Source organism: Hevea brasiliensis, chromosome 10, assembly GCF_030052815.1.
Source record: "Hevea brasiliensis isolate MT/VB/25A 57/8 chromosome 10, ASM3005281v1, whole genome shotgun sequence".
Lineage (NCBI taxonomy): Eukaryota > Viridiplantae > Streptophyta > Magnoliopsida > Malpighiales > Euphorbiaceae > Hevea > Hevea brasiliensis.
Window position 1 is genome coordinate 86154804 of NC_079502.1, and position 20214 is coordinate 86175017.

A 20214-nucleotide genomic window follows, 5' to 3' on the forward strand; every position below is an offset into this window, starting at 1 on the left:
AAAAAAAATACCAACAAGGCTTATTTCACCAGACTACGCCTGTTGATAATCCATTGATAATTTCAATGACTAACAGATTTTATAGGATTACCAACGGAAAAATCAATTGGCAATTTGTAAAATCCTTTTAGTGACTTCTCTTTTGGTTAAACATTAAAGGACAAATATTCTTAAGGGGGGTAGGAGAATGTAGTACCCCTTACCCAAGTTAGCTAAAATCTGCACCCTAAGACAAAATATTCCTCCAAGTCTCAAGTGAAGAAGAAGTCGACTTCTCTTTTGGTTAAACATTAAAGGACAAATGTTCTTAAGGGGGGTAGGAGAATGTAGTACCCCTTACCCAAGTTAGCTAAAATCTGCACCCTGAGACAAAATATTGCTCCAAGTCTCAAGTGAAGAAAAGTCTAAGGGAAGTGTGTTTAGGAGAGAGAATAAGTAAAAAAGGAGATTTAATTACAAAAAATCTATCCTGACAACTTCGACCACTAAAGGTTGCAAGTTCGACCGCGAAAGTTGCTCAAACCTAGGTATTAAAACCCGAAAGTTAGGATCTCTTTATAGCCCCTCCCTCACTCTCTCTTTATCTCTCCCTATTTTCTTCCCTCTTCCTTTAGTTTCTCACTCCTTACAACTCAAAACATCTTACCTTAGCTCCCTAATGAAGGAGGTAAGGGTCAAAAACCCTTACCTCTAAGCCTCTAAAAAGGATAAAAACTCCCTTTTCTCTCCCCTCTCTAGTGGATTGGAGAAGAAATTAGCGAATTCATTCCTTTGAAACCCTAGCTAAGTGACATAAGCCCTAATCTCATTCTTTTAGTTTTGTTTAAAGTTTTAAGGTTAGTATTTTATATATGGAAGTGGTTTAGGGTTAATGTAAAAATAATGAAATCTAAAGTTTAAGTTAGAGATCTAGGTTGTTTAAAGTCTAAAATGATGAAGTAGACCTAGAATGAGAACTTTAGGGCTTGATATTAAGATTTAAGGGTTTAAACCCTAAGTTGTGAATTATGAATGAATTATGGGAAACCACAGGTTTGGTAGCCCAAACATGGTTCTTCAGCTACTAAAACATATGAACAGTCAGGTAAATAATGCATGGCCTCTTCAGCAGTTAAAATCCCAAACTTTGGCCATTGAACATGCTTTACTTGAGAATCTTAACTTTAATTCAATCTATTTAAGTCTAAATTAATAACCTTCAAATCCCTTTCCTTGTAAACATGGAGATAAGGTCTAGAGGACCTAAAGTCAAGGAGTCTAAAGACCAATTAGTAGTAGGTGAGATAGTAGAGTCTAATAACCTAAGGAGTGGAACTTACTTAATTTGTTTTAACTAAATATTCAAATTGTTTTATTATGTTTCATGCATATTTATTCATACGACATTTATATAATTATATTATTATTATAATTGCACAATTATTTTATTATGTTAGCATGTATTGCATAATCATGAAGATGTTACATATTTGTTGTGATGTGCCAGTAGTTTATGAATAACCCACTGGTTCTTAATAGGAAAGTAAATGAAATGTAAATAAATGGCATGCATGCAAATAAGCTCATGATCCTGGCGTAGTGATGCCAGGTAAGGCAATTATATGCCTCTGGCATTAATATAATATTATGAATGGTAAGAGAAAGTCCTGAGAAGCTTTATAGAGGGTCAAGCACATTGGATATGATATGATATGATATGACATGGGATGGGGGAACCACTAGTGACATGAACTACGTTAATGTGATTTGTTTCTGCTATGTAAAACCATGCGACTATTGCATTGTCATATGCTTGTTTTAATTTATTTAAATAGGTTTTATCCCTTAAGTAGACTTTTACTCACTAAGCTCAAAGCTTACTCCCCTTTTTCTGTGTCCTTTTAAGGACAAGAGCTAGATATGTAGTTAGCATACCTAAGTTATGAGTCCTAGAGGTTGTTATCTCATTATTTTTTAATAGGTATTAATATAAATTTAGGGAACTCTCTTTTATGACATGTAATTAATGTAAACGTTTACTATACTTGCTAACCCACTTTTTATGATATAAATAAATTATTTTCTTGATTTTATTATTTAAAATATTTTACAACATATATGAGCCCTATGAATGTTGAAGATAGTGAGGTTCAAGCTTGCTATTGGTTCTAGTGACTCCTTGCCTACCTATTTTCTTAGCGGTAATAATGGTCCTAGATTTGTGTCATTATAAGTAAATTCATTAGATTAGAAATAAACATATAAGCCTAAAGGTTGATACATGAAAAATGGGGGCAGTTAAAGGCCTAGCCAACTCAATCTTACAAAAGAATGGCCCAAATGCCTAAAACAATAAAAACCCTAGAGTTAGGGAAGAAGGCAAAAAGAGGGTAGCACCAACAAGAACTCTTGCCATCTTTTCCAGTAGCACCAATAACATTCTTCGGTACTGAAAAGATAGTAGCATTAACAGGAAAAGATAGATTAGCTTTCTGCTCTTTGAAATCTAGTCTTGAATTAAGAATTCCCACTGTAGTCTTAACCTCAGAAGCCCTATAACCCATATCTCGAACCAGCAATCTTTAAAGGGTGGCACACGCATAACTTATGGTGTCTTTCTCTTTTATAGCTTTAGGGGTGAGCTACTAATCGATCAACATGAAGACCCCAGAGGTACCATGCATAAACTATTATAGCACCCTCCACGAAGCCAAACACAAAGTTCGACAACCCAGTTGACTGTTACTTGAGTCAATAAAAACAAAGCAAGTCTATAAATGAACCTTCTCCAAAAAACACTGGACTTACATCTCAAAAACAACACAAGGAAAAAACTATTTATATCAATCCCGAAGGTGAAAAAGGAGAAACTCACACTTTGGTCTAGAGAGAAGTCATCCCTTGTCTTGATGGGGTAAGAAAAGGCCACAAGATAACAAAGCAAAAACAGAAGGGAGTTCTTGAGAAGTCACAAAACTAAGAGAAAAGTTTCTCTCTAGAAGATAGAGAGAGAACATAGCCTTTCAAATAACAACTTGAGATAAAACAAATTAAATTATATACTTTTAATGGCAAAATACATCATCACACACTTGTACTTTTTGGTTTTTACCTATCACGCACCTGTACTATTTCTTGGACCCAATACACACCTAAACTAAAAAAACATTACACTTAAACATAAAATAACACTAGTACTAGAATTTATGATTCACGTGCACTGACGAGTAAAATGACTGCCAAATGGCCAAAGGAAAATTAGAGGTGGCACTGTCTTCGAGAAACTCAACTTTTTTCCTCCCTCAAATGTTATTTTTCACATATGAGAAAAAGAGAGCTCATCTATTTCCTTCTGATTTGGAATCTATTCCTCAAATTGAAATCCAAACACCAGAAATATAATATCTAGGAGTTTAAGCTAAAAATAAGATTTTTATATTATAGGAGAAAGGAGGTGATATATGAGACAATGTCAACTGCAAGAATATTCTCTAGGCTATCAAGAAGGAATTCTGTTGCAATGAAAATGTTGTGCATGACAAAGAACTTAGGGAGGTAATTTAGTAGAAGACTTGCTCTGATGTTTTAATCAATCACATCAAGAGTTAAAATCTTGTAAATAAATGACAAAGCAACCCCAATATATTAGAGCATCAGTTTCATCTAATTGGATCACACCTAGAAATGGTTGGAGAAACACAATAAGATTAATGGTATTCCATGAATGCTACCATGAGAAGATCTATTTCTGCAATGCCTTTAAAGACTAAATCAAAGAGTGTTCTAACTGATCATCACCAAAAATATAATGACCTCCCCATGTTACATTTCTTCTCATGACCGCTAATGCTGTATCTACCTCTGCATTAATCATGGATGCTAAAGTAGCCTTGTTAGAATAGGAAGAGTCATAGTCTTCAGGTTCTTCCTCAATTGCTTTAATTTCTTATTGCACCTTCAAGCAACCCATATCTGTATAAGATTCTTTGTACACAAACCAATTTCTCACAGTGTCTACAAGTTTGCTAAATAGAAGAGGCACAATAACTTGGCTGCAGCACACCCTTCATAGTTGATAAGAACAATCAATACATGTTTATTAGCCATAAGCAAGGAAACAAGTGCAAAACACATCCAAAATGGCCCAAGAAGATGGAATAAGTTTGTCCTGATGCTGCACTATGATATACGTAAGCATGCATATCAAAATGAAACTCTAGCAGCATAAATTATTAAAAAAGCACGTCCAACATTATCATTCTCATGTACTTAGAAAGGGGGAAAATTATATAATGATTATTTCAAACTTAGAATGTAGTTGAAGGATCATTCTTCACTCCGTCTTTGACATTATCATTTCATCTTTAAGACTTACTTCTAGTGTTGGACAGTAGGGTAACTGCTTAAAGCACAAGATATCAGAGGATGCAAAACAACTTCATTTTTAACATGTGAAAAGTAATGAAACCATCTGACCCTATTGAAATAATGGCAGATCATATTATGCACACCTCTGTTAAATTGAACTACATTCCTTAAAGTGCTAGTAGTTTCTTTTTTTAGTATGAGCGAAAGCCTATGCTACAACCACATTTTTACCCTCAGATAGAAGAAAATTATAAATGAATACATAGTAACAATATAATGTATTGGCCAGGTGGGTTTGTAGTCATGCATTAACAGATCAATTTCCTTGCTCATAACCAATTAATAGCACACATAATGGACTGCATTTATGAAGGAAGATATTTATGATTAGTCCTTCTTGATGCCATCTGAGCCCTAAATGCCACTATTGACATCAACACCATGAGGTTTCAAGGTAGACAATGCTTCACAAATATTATTAGGGTTGATGCCTCCTACCAACAACCACCCATGCTTGCTTCTAGTTGGTGGTAACTTAAACTGGGCCCAGTTAAATCCCTTGCCATTGCTAATTATTGTATTATACACAAGAATCTAGTAAACCATTAAACAATCTTCATCTGAAATTTGATTTAGAAGGCCTGCATCTGCATTTACATTTAGAACATATACTATTTGTTATTCTTTAGCTAAATCTAAAAAAGCTATCGTGAACCATTTCCATGAAGCTAAACAAATTTAAGATCACAAGTGTCTGCTACTCTCAATATTCTGTCTGCATCATCATCCACAAACACCTTAATAGGTTTTGCTCCATGCGACTTTGCATCTTTTGAAATTTCCTTTCCTACTGAAATTGGAATGGAGCATTTTGAGTTGGGTTAAAGAATCACCCAAAAAAAAATTAGCACCAGCTTATGCTCTCAAATCAGCAAGGGATCTTGTCCAAATCTCTAACGTTATTATTGGAGTTTTTTATTATAAGATTTTGCTCGGTAATTAATATTACCATATGGACTAAAATCAATTCCTTTAATGTGGCACGATATTAATTGATATTTACTTTAATTATTACAAATCTTAAGTATACAAGGATTACTTTAATTAAAGTAAATCATAATTCTAATTATATAAGAATACTTGATGGATGTATCAGATTAAATCTTGGATATATATATATATATATATATATATATAAGCTGGTCCTCTCTCTACCCATAAGGTCACACACATTCTCTTTCATAAAGTTAGAGATATTATGGTCATATCGAGAAAGTCTTCTATCACTAAAGTTTTGTGTGTGAATCAAGAAGGGTCAAAAGGGAGAAATCATTTTATCGAATCAAAGGGTCTCTCTCAATTATTACCATGGCTTAATTAAAACTCTATATTAGGTATGCTTTCTAGATCTGTGAGAATTTATTTTTTCAAGATCCATTATTAGGGCGATAGTTGAATCTTACGTTTATGATTCACATTATGTTTATGATTCTTATGATTTATTAAAGAATTTTTACATGTGATATCAGAGCCCTAGGTTTTGAACAATTAAATTTTTCCATTAAATTTATGATAATGAACATAATATTTAAGATCTTACTTGTTATTAGATATGGGAAGAATTAAAGTGTAGATCGTGAAAGTTTTATGATTAATGTTAATAATTAAAATAATTATAATAATATTATTAAAATGTGACCCAATTAAGTTTTGGGCATGAGGATTATTAACAAGACAAAAAATCGTGCTAGAAAAATATTTAAGTTTGAGATCATATTTTCTCAAAAAAAAAAAGAAATTAAAAGAAACAATATATATATATATATATATATATATATATATATATATATATATATATATATATATATATCAAAGTGACTTAATTGTTTTGGCCATGAATTTCAAACTATGTGAAAACATGTTTATGATGGAATTAATTAATTAATTACTAAATTAAAGTTTTAGCCCAAATTTAATTAGGTGATGAAAGTTCAACATGATGAAGAAAACTTATTGGAAAGAATAATTCTTTTGCAAACATGTTCTCCCAAAAGTAAGAAAAGCGAAAAAAAAAATTATGTTTTCCACCGAATCTAATTAAGATTTGTAATTAAACCTAATGAATGAACAAATATTAGGTTTATTAAAATACATAATTTATATGCATGCCTTATGATATTTGTTTTAGTTTGTTAGTTACCAAAGTGGCCAAACTAAAATAAAATAAAATTAATAGTTTGTTAGTCGCTAAATTGGCCGAACTATGAATGATGTTTGCATGCATATAAAAATTATCAATTATCCATACTAATAGATGCTTATGATGAAAAATGGATTAATTGATATCCACTAATAATCAGAACTTAAGGATTTTACCCAAAGGTAAATCAATTATTCTATGATAGTGAGAATTATGAGGACAATAATATTTTATCAAATATATATTGGATGTCCAAAGACAACATGTATATTTGATGTACGTTAATTATTATTCAATCAAGTTTAAAGGCATTTAATTTAAGATAGTATATTATAGTAGCTACCCAAAGAAGAACTATAGTATACTCTAATTGTTAAAGTTATCTGAATCTATTTTGAGCATATAAATATAATATTGCAGCTCTTTCTCTTCATTCGCAAGCTTAATCTGTTATTGTTTTAATGGGTTGAAGTTCTTTGAATGGTGTGAGCAAGTCAAGTTCCATTTAGGTGTCTTGGACCTTGACTTTGCATTATTGGAAGGCTAACTCACTACTATTATGGATACAAGTAGTGAGGAAGAGAAGTTATACCATAAGCATTAAGAATTGGCAAACAAATTGAGTCTTATGTTCTTGCGAATGACTATTGCTAATAACATTAAAACTATAATTCCACAAATTGAAAATGCAAAAGAATACCTTAAACTTATGAAAGATATGTTATATTCTAAAGCTAAGTCACTCATTAGTACTCTAATGACATAACTCACGACCGTGAAGGATGATGGATCAAAGAGTATGCAAGAGCACATTATTGAAATAAGTGATATTGCAGTAAAACTAGAAACTTTAAGGATGACGGCTGATGATTCCTTCTTAATGTAGTTCATTATGAACTCATTACCTCTTGAATATAGGCTATTTCAAATTAACTATAACACTATTGAGGATAAGTGAAATGGTAATGAATTAGCCAATAAGCTAGTTTAGGAGGAAATAAGCCTAAAAAATCAAGGGACTTATTCCGCCAACATTATGGGTCAAGAAGCTAATAAAGGACGTAAAGTTAAAGCCTACAAGTTTACGAAGAAAAAGCAAGGATCTTCAAATATTACTCAAGCCGAGTAAAATGAATAAATGGTAGATGAGTGTCGCTTCTGTACGAAAGTTAGACACTATCAGAAAGATTGCCTGAAAAATAAAGCTTGATTTGAAAAGAAAGGTAATCTTTATGCTTATGTATGTTTCAAATCAAACTTATTTGAAGTTCCTAATAATACTTGGTGGCTTGATTTTGGTGCTACTATTTATGTCTCCAATGTGATAAAAGGATTTCTTGTCGTCTAAACCGAAAACTCAACTAAGACTTCCTATTTATTGGAAACTATATGAAGGCTCCAATTGAAGGCATAGAGACTTAGTGTTGGTCTAAGATAATGACTATCAACTATACCTATTAAAAACCTTCTATGTGCTTTCAATTTCTAGGAATGTCATATCTAAAACCTTCTATGTTAGATATTATTGATCTTGATGTGTGTGGATTGCATTAAGAGAAAGCAAACCAAACACAATAAGAAAGAAGCCACAAGAAGCAATAAGCTTCTTGAAATTATACACACTGATATATGTAGGCCTTTTAATATCCTATCTTTTAGTGGAGAAAAGTACTTTATTACCTTTATTGATGATTTTTCACGTTATGAACAAATTTATTTGCTTAATGAAAAATCTCAATCAATAAATGCACTTGAAGTGCATATAAATGAGGTTGAGAGGTAATTAGATAGAAAAGTAAAAATAGTAAGGTCAAATAGAGGTGGTGAATACTATAGGAAACACACTGAAATGGGATAATGTCTCAGTCCATTTGTAAAGTTCTTAGAAAGTTATGGCATATGTGCACAATATACTATGCTAAGTACTCCTCAATAAAATGAGGTGGCAGAAAGGCGAAATCGGACTTTAATGGATATGGTTAGGAGTTTGAAAAGTAACTCTTCTTTACCTATATCTTTGTGGATATATGCACTTAAAACAGCTATATACTTATTAAACAGGTTTTCTAGTAAGGCTGTCTCAAAAATACCTTGTGAATTGTGGACTGGAAGGAAACCTAGTTTAAGACACCTGCATGTTTGGAGTTACCGAGTGAAAGCAAGAATTTATAATCTACATGAAAAGATATTAGATTCTCGAATGACAAGTAGATACTTTACTGGTCATCCAGAGAAATCTAAAGGGTATAGGTTTTATATTCCAAACCATAGTCTAAAAATTATGAAAACTAGTAATGTTAAATTCCTTGAAAAATGATGAAGTTAGTGGAAGTGTTGAAAGACAGGATGTGGATATACAGGAAATTAAAGTTGATTTTCTTATGCCTATTAATGTTTCTATATTCACCCCTACTCCAGATGTTATTCTAACAGTTGTTGAATGTTTACACAACATGATGATGAAACACATCGTTGAGAAGCTAACCTATGAAGAACTAACAAATGTGAACCACAAAAAAAAGTCCATTAAGAAGATCTCAAAGAGAAAAGAGATTAGCAATTGCTAATCATTATGTGGTTTACTTGGGATAGTTAGATTTTGATATAAGAAATCAATAAAGATTCAGTTTCATTTTCATAAGCCATAGGAAAGCACTAAGTCTAACAAGTGGTTAGAGGCCATGAAAGATGAGTTAAAATCCATGGAACAGAATAAAGTATAGGATTTCATCGAATTGCCTAAAGGATTTAAACGAGTTGGGTGTAAATGGGTTTTTAAGACCAAGCGCGACTTGAATGGTAAAGTTGAATGATATAAAATAAGACTTATTACCAAAGGTTATACTCAAAATATGGTGTTAACTATAAGGAAATTTTCTCACCAGTTTTAAAAAATTATACTCATAAAGAATTATTATGACATTGGTAACTCATTATGATTTAGAGTTACACCAATTTGATGTGAAAACAACATTTCTAAATGTAGAACTTAAAGAGGAAGTTTATATAGACTAACCTAATTGTTTAAAAAGGCCATATGGTGTGTAAACTTAAGAAATCAATATACAAACTTAAGTACTCTTTCCACCAGTGGTATATCAAGCTCAATGATACCATAGAGTCTTTTGGTTTAAAGAAAAAGTCATTGATTGATATATATATATATATATATATATATATATATATATATATATATATATATATATATATATGTTAAGATCAGTGGGAGTATGTTTATTTTCTTAATTCTGTATGTTAATGATATCTTACATGCTGCAAATGATTTGGGCATATTATATGATACTAAAGATTTTCTCTCAAAGAATTTTGAAATAAAAAATATAGAAGAGGCATCCTTTGTGATTAAAATAGAAATTTTCCATGATAGATCACAAGAACTATTAGGATTATCTCAGAAAGTCTATATTGATAGAATTCTAGAGAGATCTAATATGCATAAATATTCAGCAGGAATTGTTTCTATAAAGAAATGGAACAAATTTAGTCCCAATCAAAGTCCAAAGAATCATATGGAATGTAAAGAAATAGAATCAATTTCTTATGCTTCAGTTGTGGGCAATTTGATGTATGTTTAAACCTGTGCAATTCTTTATCCTGGAATTGATCACTAGAAAGCTACAAAGAAGGTTTTATAGTACCTGTAATGAACTAAAGATTTCATGCTCACTTATAGGATATCTAATCATTTAGAAGTAGTTGGATATTCATATTCAGATTTTATTGGATGTGTTGACTATAAAAGTCTATTTTGGCTACTTATTCCTATTAACTAAAGAAATAGTATTATGGAAAAATGCCAAAAATAGTCTGTCATTGTTTCATCCATTATGAAAGCAAAATTTATAGCATGTTTTCAAGTTATAATTCATACATTATGGATGCAGAATTTTATCTCAGGAATAGTATTTTCTCCATAAATGACAAATATGCCAAAGGTACCAAGCATATGGAATTAAAATATTTTGTCATTAAGGAGAAAGTTAAAAAATGAAGAGTGTTTATTAAGCATAATAGTATTGATCTCATGATAGCAGATCCGTTAATTAAGGGTTCACAACCTAAGACATTTAAAAAATATTTTCTTATAATGGGTCCTGGTTGTATTAATGTATAATGTATTGGTTTTGACACTCTGAGCTCATTGATGTATTTCTGATATAAATTAAAGCATTTTTTGTTTCTCATTATTGTATACCCATAATATTTTGAGTGAATGATAATAGAAAAAGTCTTTTAAGATATTATTGTGGACCATGATGTGATAAACATATATCTATTATGAATCCACTATGGTAAATTACTAATGTTATGGTATGTGAAAGCAATTATGTGATTGAACAATATACAACCGCCATAACCGACATTTAATAATTTATTATAGAAAGGTAATTATGAAGTATATTATGAAAAAAGATTTGTTTATTTCATGCGCGCCTAATGTTTATGTTATTAAAGTTTATATCACTTAATTATCATACAAAGTGAGAGAATATAAGATTTTGCCTGGTAATTAATATTACCATATGGGCTAAAATTAATTCCTTTAATGTGGTCCGATATTAATTGATATTTACTTTAATTAATACAAATGTTAATTATACAAGGATTACTCTAATTAAAGTAAATCCTATTACTAATTGTATAAGGATACTTGATGGACGTATCAGATTAATTAAGTCTTGAATATATATATATATATAAGCTAATCCTCTCTCTACCCATAAGTCACACACATTCTCTTTCATAAAGTTAGAGATATTATGGTATCTCAAGAAAGTCTTTCATCACTAAAGTTTTGTGTGTGAATCAAGAAGGGTCAAGAGGGAGAAATCAATTTATTGAATCAAAGAATCTCTCTCAATTATCATCATGACTCAATTAAAACTCCACATCAATTATGCTTTTTAAATCTGAAAAAATTTATTTGTTCAAGATTCATTATTAGGATGATAGTTGAATTTTATGTTTATAATTTATATTTTATTTATGATTATTATGATTTATCAAAAAATTTTTACATATGGTATTAGATCCTGTAGGAGCATGGCTCCTTGGATGCCAAATTTGGTTGATGGCGTTGGTCCGCGAACATGGAAGCAAAGAATCATGCATGCAAGAAGAATGAGTGCCTCTCAGACAACTCTATAGTAGTTCACTTGCTCATTCTCCTGTGACAGCACACTCCCTGCTAATTGTACAAATTTATATTAAGTGTAGCTTTTTTTTAGATTTAGGTAGGGGTGTGCAAACGTCGGTTCGGTTTTGAACCGAACCGAACCGATAAAATTGAAAATCAAAAATTAAAAATTTTAAAAATCGAACCGAACTGATTGATAAGAGAAAATTGAACCGAATCGAACCAATAAATATCGGTTCGGTTCGGTTCGGTTTTAAACCGATCAAACCGAAATTTATAAAATTTCATATTTTTAACATTAAATCTAAATAATAAAAACATAAAAACAAAAAAAATTAGAAATCAAAACTCAAAAATCTTAAGGTTCGGTTTGGTTTTCTTTGATTTCGGTTCGGTTCGATTCGGTTCGATTCAATTTGATTCGATTTTTTTTATTTCCTATATATATTAATAATTTCGGTTCGGTTCGATTTTTTTTATTTTTTTATGAAAATAACCGAACCAAATCGATTAATTTGAAATTATCAAAATTATAAACCGAACCGAACTGATTAAATTTTAAAACCGAATTGATTGAACTGAATTAATCGGTTCGATTCAATTTTTCAATTTAAACCAAAAACTGCACACCACTAGATTTAGGTGGGTATTACGTGTAAAAAATAATACAGGCGTATAATAGGTAAAACACGAAAAGTATAAAAGTGTAATTATATATTTGACTTATTTTTAAATCTTTATTATGCGTATAAAAGAAGTGTAAAGGGCAACAAAGCACTGCAAAAAAATCAAATATTCTGGACTCTTTATTATTATTTTTTTGAAATAGAATATTCTGGACTCCTATGGGGTGGAAAATAAAAATGAAGGAAAAAAATGAATGATGAAGCAAAAGAAAGAAAAAAAAAATCAAGAATATACGAAACAAAAGTGAGAAAGTACATTTCTAGGAAAGTGAAAACTGCAGAAACTATCACGTGATAATGGTCCTTTTACATTGTTCTTTTAACAACGGTGTGGAGGTGGACCCTGCCAAAATGAAAAGTGATGTTAGCATGGACCACTAGAATTTTCTTTCCATGCGAAGAATTTAGAAAAGAAGCAAAAGCCTAGTGAAATACTCTTTAGGTCTGCTGTTGCCCCTTACTTCCACAGGAAACAAGGATGGTTGTGGGTGGTGTGGGGCTCACAGAGCAGACATGGGCCCCAGAGAGGCTGCTTTTTTTAATTTCTTTTGTACGCATGTATGTATTATATTTAACTTTATAATATGCAATAGCTCTTGGCTCATATCAACCACAAATCAATTCTGTGGCCATTTAGTGCTCAAGGAGGGTGTTATTGTCCTTGGGAATTGGGATCATCACATGGCTCTGGTCGTTTTTCAGTGCATGAAATCGTAGCTACTAGCTAGCCTTCAATTTCAGGTTCTCTATAAAATAATCAATGCCCCCTTCAGATCACGTACCATGATTTGCATTCTCATATTTTTTTATCCTTTGTTTTGTTCATAGTGGGTTAATTTAATTTTACACCCGCATAAATTTTTTATTTCTAATTTCTCCTAAATAATTTATACTTAGCCGATTCTAAATTCGAATAAAAGATGAGAGTTACAGTAGGTGACAATCAGCATAAAAATTTCGTCACATCTCATGATATGAATTCAAATAATATAAATATTGAGGCGTCCTCTATTTACGACACGCTACATTGGAGCCCTGGTATAATGAGAAATATACAAAGGTGTAGGGCATTCAACTAAAGCGACACACCATACCGGTGCCCAGGTATGGTGTTAAATGAGTAATGATTCCCACATCAAGGACGGGTGTGGGTAAAGAAGTTAGTCCATATGACAGATAGTAGAATAGATAATAGAACAGAACACAAAATAGACATAGAGAGCAATAGAAGATATCATAAAAGGAGATCAATTAGGATGTAACAGGATAGTAAGAGAATCAGAGTTGGTACTTGGAATGTTGGATCACTTACAGGAAAATTAATGGAGCTTGTGGATACCTTGGAAAGGAGAAGGGTGAATATTGCTTGCATTCATGAGACTAAATGAGTATGAGAGAAAAGCAAGGAAGTTGGTAACTCAGGGTATAAACTGTGGTTTACCGAAAAGGATAGGAACAAGAACGGAATGGGCATAATCATAGATAAGACATTGAAAGATGTTATAATAGTTGTGAAAAGAGTAGGAGATAGAATTATACTAGTAAAGCTAGTATTAGAAGAAGAAACAATAAATGTAATTAGTGCTTATACTCTACAAATAAGACTAAATAGTGAGAGTAAACAAAGGTTTTGGAAAGATATGGATAATCTAATACAAAGCATACCGAATGAAGAGAATGTTTTCATTGGTGGAGATTTGAATGGATATATAGGAAGTGATAAGCAATGTTATAAGAATGTTCATGGAGGTTTTGGTTTTGGTAGCCAAAATGAGGAGAGAAAAAACATCATGGATTTTGCTATGGTATACGACCTAATACTAGCAAATACCTACTTTATAAAAAGAGAATCACATTTAGTAACTTTCAAAAGTGGGTAATATAGAAGCCAAATTGACTTCCTGTTAACCAGGAAGTCAAAAAAAGCTCTATGCAAGGATTGTAAGGTCATTGCGGGAGAGACTTTAATAAGTTAGTATCGGTTGGTGGTCTTGGATGTCAAGTTTAAGAACAATTCGAGTAAGATTAGAAGAAATAGTGTAACTCAAACAAAGTGGTGGGAATTCAAAGGAGTAAAGCAAGTGAAATTCAAAAATGAGCTTCTCGAGTCTGAAGCATGGAAGCTGGATGTGGATGCTAATAGTATATGGATACATATGGCATCAAATATTAGAGAAGCAGCCAGAAAAGTACTTGGAGAGTCTAGAGGACATGGAGAGTCTAGAGGACATGGACCACCCTCAAAAAAGAGATGGTGGTGGAATGAGGAAGTACAAAATGTAGTAAAGAAAAAGAGAGAATGGTATAAGAAATTACCTAAGTGTGATAATAATGAGACATATGAACAGTACAAGATAGCAAAGAAAGAGACAAAAAAGACAGTTAGTCAAGCAAGAGCACAAGCCTTTGAAAAGTTATATGAGAAACTTAGAACTAAAGAAGGGGAGAAAGATATTTATAGATTAGTAAGGAGGAGAAAAAAGAAATGTCAAGATCTCAATTAAGTTAGGTGCATTAAGGATAAAGAAGAAAAAGTGTTGGTGAAAGATGGAGAAATTATTTTGATGATCTCTTTAATGATAGTCAAAGTGCTAATGGCAGGAATATAGACTACATAGCAATAGAAAAGAAATTGAATTATACTAGAAGGATTAAATCTTTAGAAATAAAGGAAGCACTTAAAAGAATGATAGTAGGTAAAGCCTGCAGATCTGATGGAATATCAATTGAAGTGTAGAAGTGTTTGGGAGATGTAGAAGCGACATGGTTAATTAAATTATTTAATAAAATTCTAAAGTCAAAGAAAATGCATGATGAATGGAGGAGAAGTATTTTAGTACCTATTTTTAAAAATAAAGGAGATATACAGAGTTGCTCAGACTATAGCGGAATTAAACTCATGAGCCATACTATGAAGTTATGGGAGAGAGTTGTGGAATATAGACTACGTCATGACACTTCTATCTCTCCCAATCAATTTGGCTTCATGCCCGGTCGTTCAACTATGGAAGTGATCTTTCTCATTAGAAGCTTGATGGAGAAATATAGAGATGTGAAGAAAGAAAGTAGGTAAAGCCTGTGGACCTGATGGAATACCAATTGAAGTGTGGAAGTGTTTGGGAGATGTGGGAGTGATATGGTTAATTAAATTGTTTAATAAAATTCTAAACTCAAAGAAAATACATGATGAATGGAGGAGGAGTATTTTAGTACCTATTTTTAAAAATAAAGGAGATATACAGAGTTGCTCAAACTATAGCAGAATTAAACTCATTAGCCATACTATGAAGTTGTGGGAGAGAGTTGTGGAACATAGACTACGTCATGACACTTCTATCTCTCCCAATCAATTTGGCTTCATGCCCGGTCGTTCAACTATGAAAGTGATCTTTCTCATTAGAAGCTTGATAGAGAAATATAGAGATGTGAAGAAAGATCTACACATGGTTTTTATCGATTTGGAGAAGGCTTATGATAGTGTTCCAGGAGATATCTTATGGAGAGTGTTAGAACAAAAGATGGTATCTATTAGATACATACAAGTGTTGAAGAATATGTATGAAGGAGCAACTACTATTGTGCATACAGTAGGAGGGGACACAAGAGATTTTCCTATCTCAGTTGAATTATACCAAGGTTCAGCTGTAAGCCCTTACCTTTTTATATTAATTTTAGATGAATTGACGAAACATATACAAGAGAGTATTCCTTAGTACTTGAAGTTTGCGGATGATATATTTTTGATAGATGAGATACGAGAAGGAGTCAATAGAAAGCTAAAGCTTTGGAGAAGCACTCTAGAGTCAAAGGACTTTAAGTTAAGTAGAACGAAAACAGAATACATGCATTGCAAGTTTTGTGAAAGCCGAACTGGTGATAGGGAAGGAGTTAGTTTGGATGAAGTAGTATTGCCCCAAAGTAATCACTTTAAATATTTCGGCTCAATCCTTTAAGTAGATAGAGGATGTGAGAAGGATTTTAGTTATAGGATTAAAGCCGGATGGTTGAAGTGGAGACGTGCCACGAGAGTTTATGTGATCGCAAAATTCCTAATAAATTGAAAGGAAAATTTTACCGTACAGTCATACGACCGGCTATGTTATATGGTAGTGAGTGTTGGGCACTGAAGGAGTCGTATGTGTCTAAGATAATAGTTACAGAAATGAGAATGTTAAGGTGGATGAGTGACCATACTATACTAGATAAAGTCCGTAATGAGAGTATTAGAGAAAATGTATGAGTAGTGTTAATTGAGGATAAGTTGACAGAAGGGTGATTGAGGTGGTTTGGTCATGTGATGCGTAGACATACAGAGGCTCCAATTAGACAAGTAGAGCACATTAGGTTAGAAGATAGAAAGAAAAATAGAGGTAGACCTAAACTGACTTGGATAAGAGTAATACAATATAATTTAGAAGCATTACACATTTTCAAGTACTTAACCCAAAATCATTTAGAGTGGAGAAAGAGAATCCATATAGCCGACTCTAAATTTTTGGGATAAAGACTTAGTTAAGTTGAGTTTAGTTTATAAACTTCTTTATTTCTGAATGCAAGTTCACCAAATTAGAAAAAGAACTAAATTTATTACATGGTCTTTAAAAAAAAAAACTAAGTTTAATACATTGTATAATAATAATAATGATACAGGATGCAAAAATTAACCTCATTTTTATAAAAAAAAATCTAATGATATTCTCAATTTTAAAAAGTCTCATCTCATTCTGAATTTTTATAAATTAATAATTTTAAAAATATTAAATTCATAAATTAATTCCTAATTTTTATAAAAAAGCTGAATGACACATTCAACTAATTTAATTTCTCTTTTAATTTATTACTAATTATGATAATAAAGTTTACTCAATTTAGAAGAAGCACATTTTTTTTTATTTTAATGGAAAAGTAGGACATTTTTAAATATCAAGGTAACATTAGATTTTTCGAATAAAATGAATAATTAAATTATGCTTCCTCCAGCAGCAGCAATAATAATAATAATAATAATAATAATAATAATAATAATAATAATGGAGTTCGTACATTTTTCTATTTAAATAATAATAATAATAATAATAATAATAATAATATATGTCTTTGTAGTAGGAATTCAGTTTTTATATTTCATTGATAGAAATTGTCAGTTATATATATAGAAATAGTGAATCAGAAAAAAAACTATTTTTAAATATAAAAAATGCATTTCACATAAGTATATACATAAAAAAATATATGCGTTATATCAAAAAATTTTTAAATTATCTATAGATTTTAAAGTCAATATATACATGCATCAAATATAATATATTAAAAATATTATTTTTAAATAAAATAAACCATAATTAATAAAAAATTATTTTTTCTATAATTTTCTAATTTGTGATAATTATAAACTTAACCTTATAAAAAATGAATTAAAAATTATAAAAACAAAAATTAACAAAATACATAAATTAGTCTTAAACTTTATATAAAAGTCTAATGACACTTTCAACTTTAAAAAGTCTCATTTCACCATAATTTAATAAATTTAAAAACATCTAATACATAAATTAACCCTTAATATTTATTAAAAAAATTCTAGTGATGGTCTCACTTACTTCATCAAATTTGATACTCATTAAAATTGCCAGTTCACTTAATTCCACGTTTTAAGAGTTAAGGAGTGAGGTGAAATGTTTTTAAAGATTACAATGCCATTATATTTTTTAGGTAAAAATTAGAGGTTAAAAATATGCTTTTGGATTTAAATACTACATTTATATTCATATCCTTCTTATATACATTTTAATTAATTTGTATAAATTTTAATATAAATTTTAATTTAATAATTATTAAAATTATTTTTATATGAAATTAAAATTATATTAGATATATAATTTTTTTAATACTTTAAACTTTTGTATTAAGTTGTATGAGTAATTATCATTTGAGATCACTCAACTGTAAGAATTATTTCATAAAAATTATTCAATTTTTTTTTATTTGAAATTTATTCAGATTTAATTTGAAAAACATCAAAGTCAATATGATCAGAAATTGCAGGTTTTTAAATTAACCAACTGACGTAGCCTCATTTTATAAATAAATTACTTAACTTTCTTTTTCTTGGTTCGCCAAAAACTGAAAACTTATAAAAAGAACCGAATTTCTTTTCTATAAAAAAAAGAAATTAAAATTTAAGAGATACTCAAAATAAAACAAAAATGCACACTAAAAAATATAAAACATATTCAAGTATCAAAACCCATCAATTGAAACTTTAAATGCAAAAATTCAATATCCTAAATCAATAAATAAATATTCAACAAATACAAAATCAAATATTAACAATTAAAACCTAGAATTCAACAAAAATTAGTGAACTTGGAAACCCAAAATTGATGCCATATCCACGAAAGTGAAGGAACTGTCCTGCTTCCAAACCAATTTTTGCCCACCTCTGCCACCACCATGTCCATCTCCGCAACCCCGTCATTTACTCGTTAAGGAATTTGACCCAGTTTTTGGTTTTCAATCAACATTTAGGATTTTCACTTCTCTTCGAGAAGTTTATCGCTAGTCAACGCCTACCTCAGTTTCCATTATTACTACGGCAATAACCCAAGCCAATGGCCACCACTCTCCTTATAAGCCTCCTTCTTTCTCTTTGAGTTTCACCAAATTTAACTATGCACTCACTGTCGGTCTTCTAAAGTTGATGTCACCATGTCTAATAAACCTTGATCTAGTCTGATGCTTTTTGAGATGATGGTAAGTTCCAAAGATGGAATTATTGTGTTAATGAGTGTACACAAGCAAATATGTTATCCCATAACAAATTTTTCATTGTGAAATTGTCGAATCAATGGACCAAGAAGCAACGTTCATCAGGACCATTGTGGTGAAGATTGTCTAATTGCAATGATGTCGAAGTCTGTATTGAGACTTAGAGGTTAATATACTGCAAGGATCTAAGGAGAAAGCTAATGAAAGATTAGCGTTGTGTGGGAGGGCGCGGATAAAGTGGTGGTGGGTGGTCAATGACGGAGTATTTTAACTAAAGGGAGCTCAATTAAAGTATATAATTTATTAATAAATTATTTATATAGGTGTTAATTGAATGAATTGACCAATTAACGATGATAATTGTTTTATAATTATAAAATAAAAATATTTAATAAATATAATAATAAAAATAAACACTTTATTTCTTTTTTAAAGTTAATTCGCTAAAAATTAAATAAAATTACTATCAATTTAAAAATAAAATGAATGATTAATATTGTGAATTATTAAAATTAAAATATATTGATGGCCTAATATTAAAAAATCTATCCAATTTATCTAAAATATATTTCTTTAAAAAATTATGAAAAATAAATTCAATTAAAATTATAAATTCAATTAAAATTATAAATTAAATAAAATAAAAAAATTATGAAAAACAAATTCAATTAAAATTATAAATTAAATAAAATAAATAACACGGTTTAACTTCTAATATTATGAAAGAGATTTTTTTTCTAACTTGAGTATGAAGACATTTTAGCAATAAAAAAAATTCAAAATAGTAATGAGATTACAAAAAGAAAGCTATTAATGTGTTAAATTAATAAAAAAAATATGAGAAAATTATGTTAGACTTTTCTTTAATGATATTATCGAATAATTTAAATTTTAAAGAATAAAAATTGGTAATTGTAGATTTATTAGATGAAAAAATAATAAAATAAAATTGATGAAAAATATAAAGTCAAGAAATAATAACGATTTGAATTTTTTTTAATACGATGACTTGTATTTTATTGTATCATTATTTTAATAAAAAATTTATAATTTTT

At 30.3% G+C, this 20214-nt stretch overlaps 1 pseudogene; it reads right to left on the minus strand.

Annotated features, from left to right (window-relative positions):
* Positions 1 to 4686: 4686 nt before the first annotated feature.
* LOC110671462 (N-(5'-phosphoribosyl)anthranilate isomerase 1, chloroplastic-like) lies at positions 4687 to 18869 on the minus strand (annotated as a pseudogene).
* Positions 18870 to 20214: the final 1345 nt, after the last annotated feature.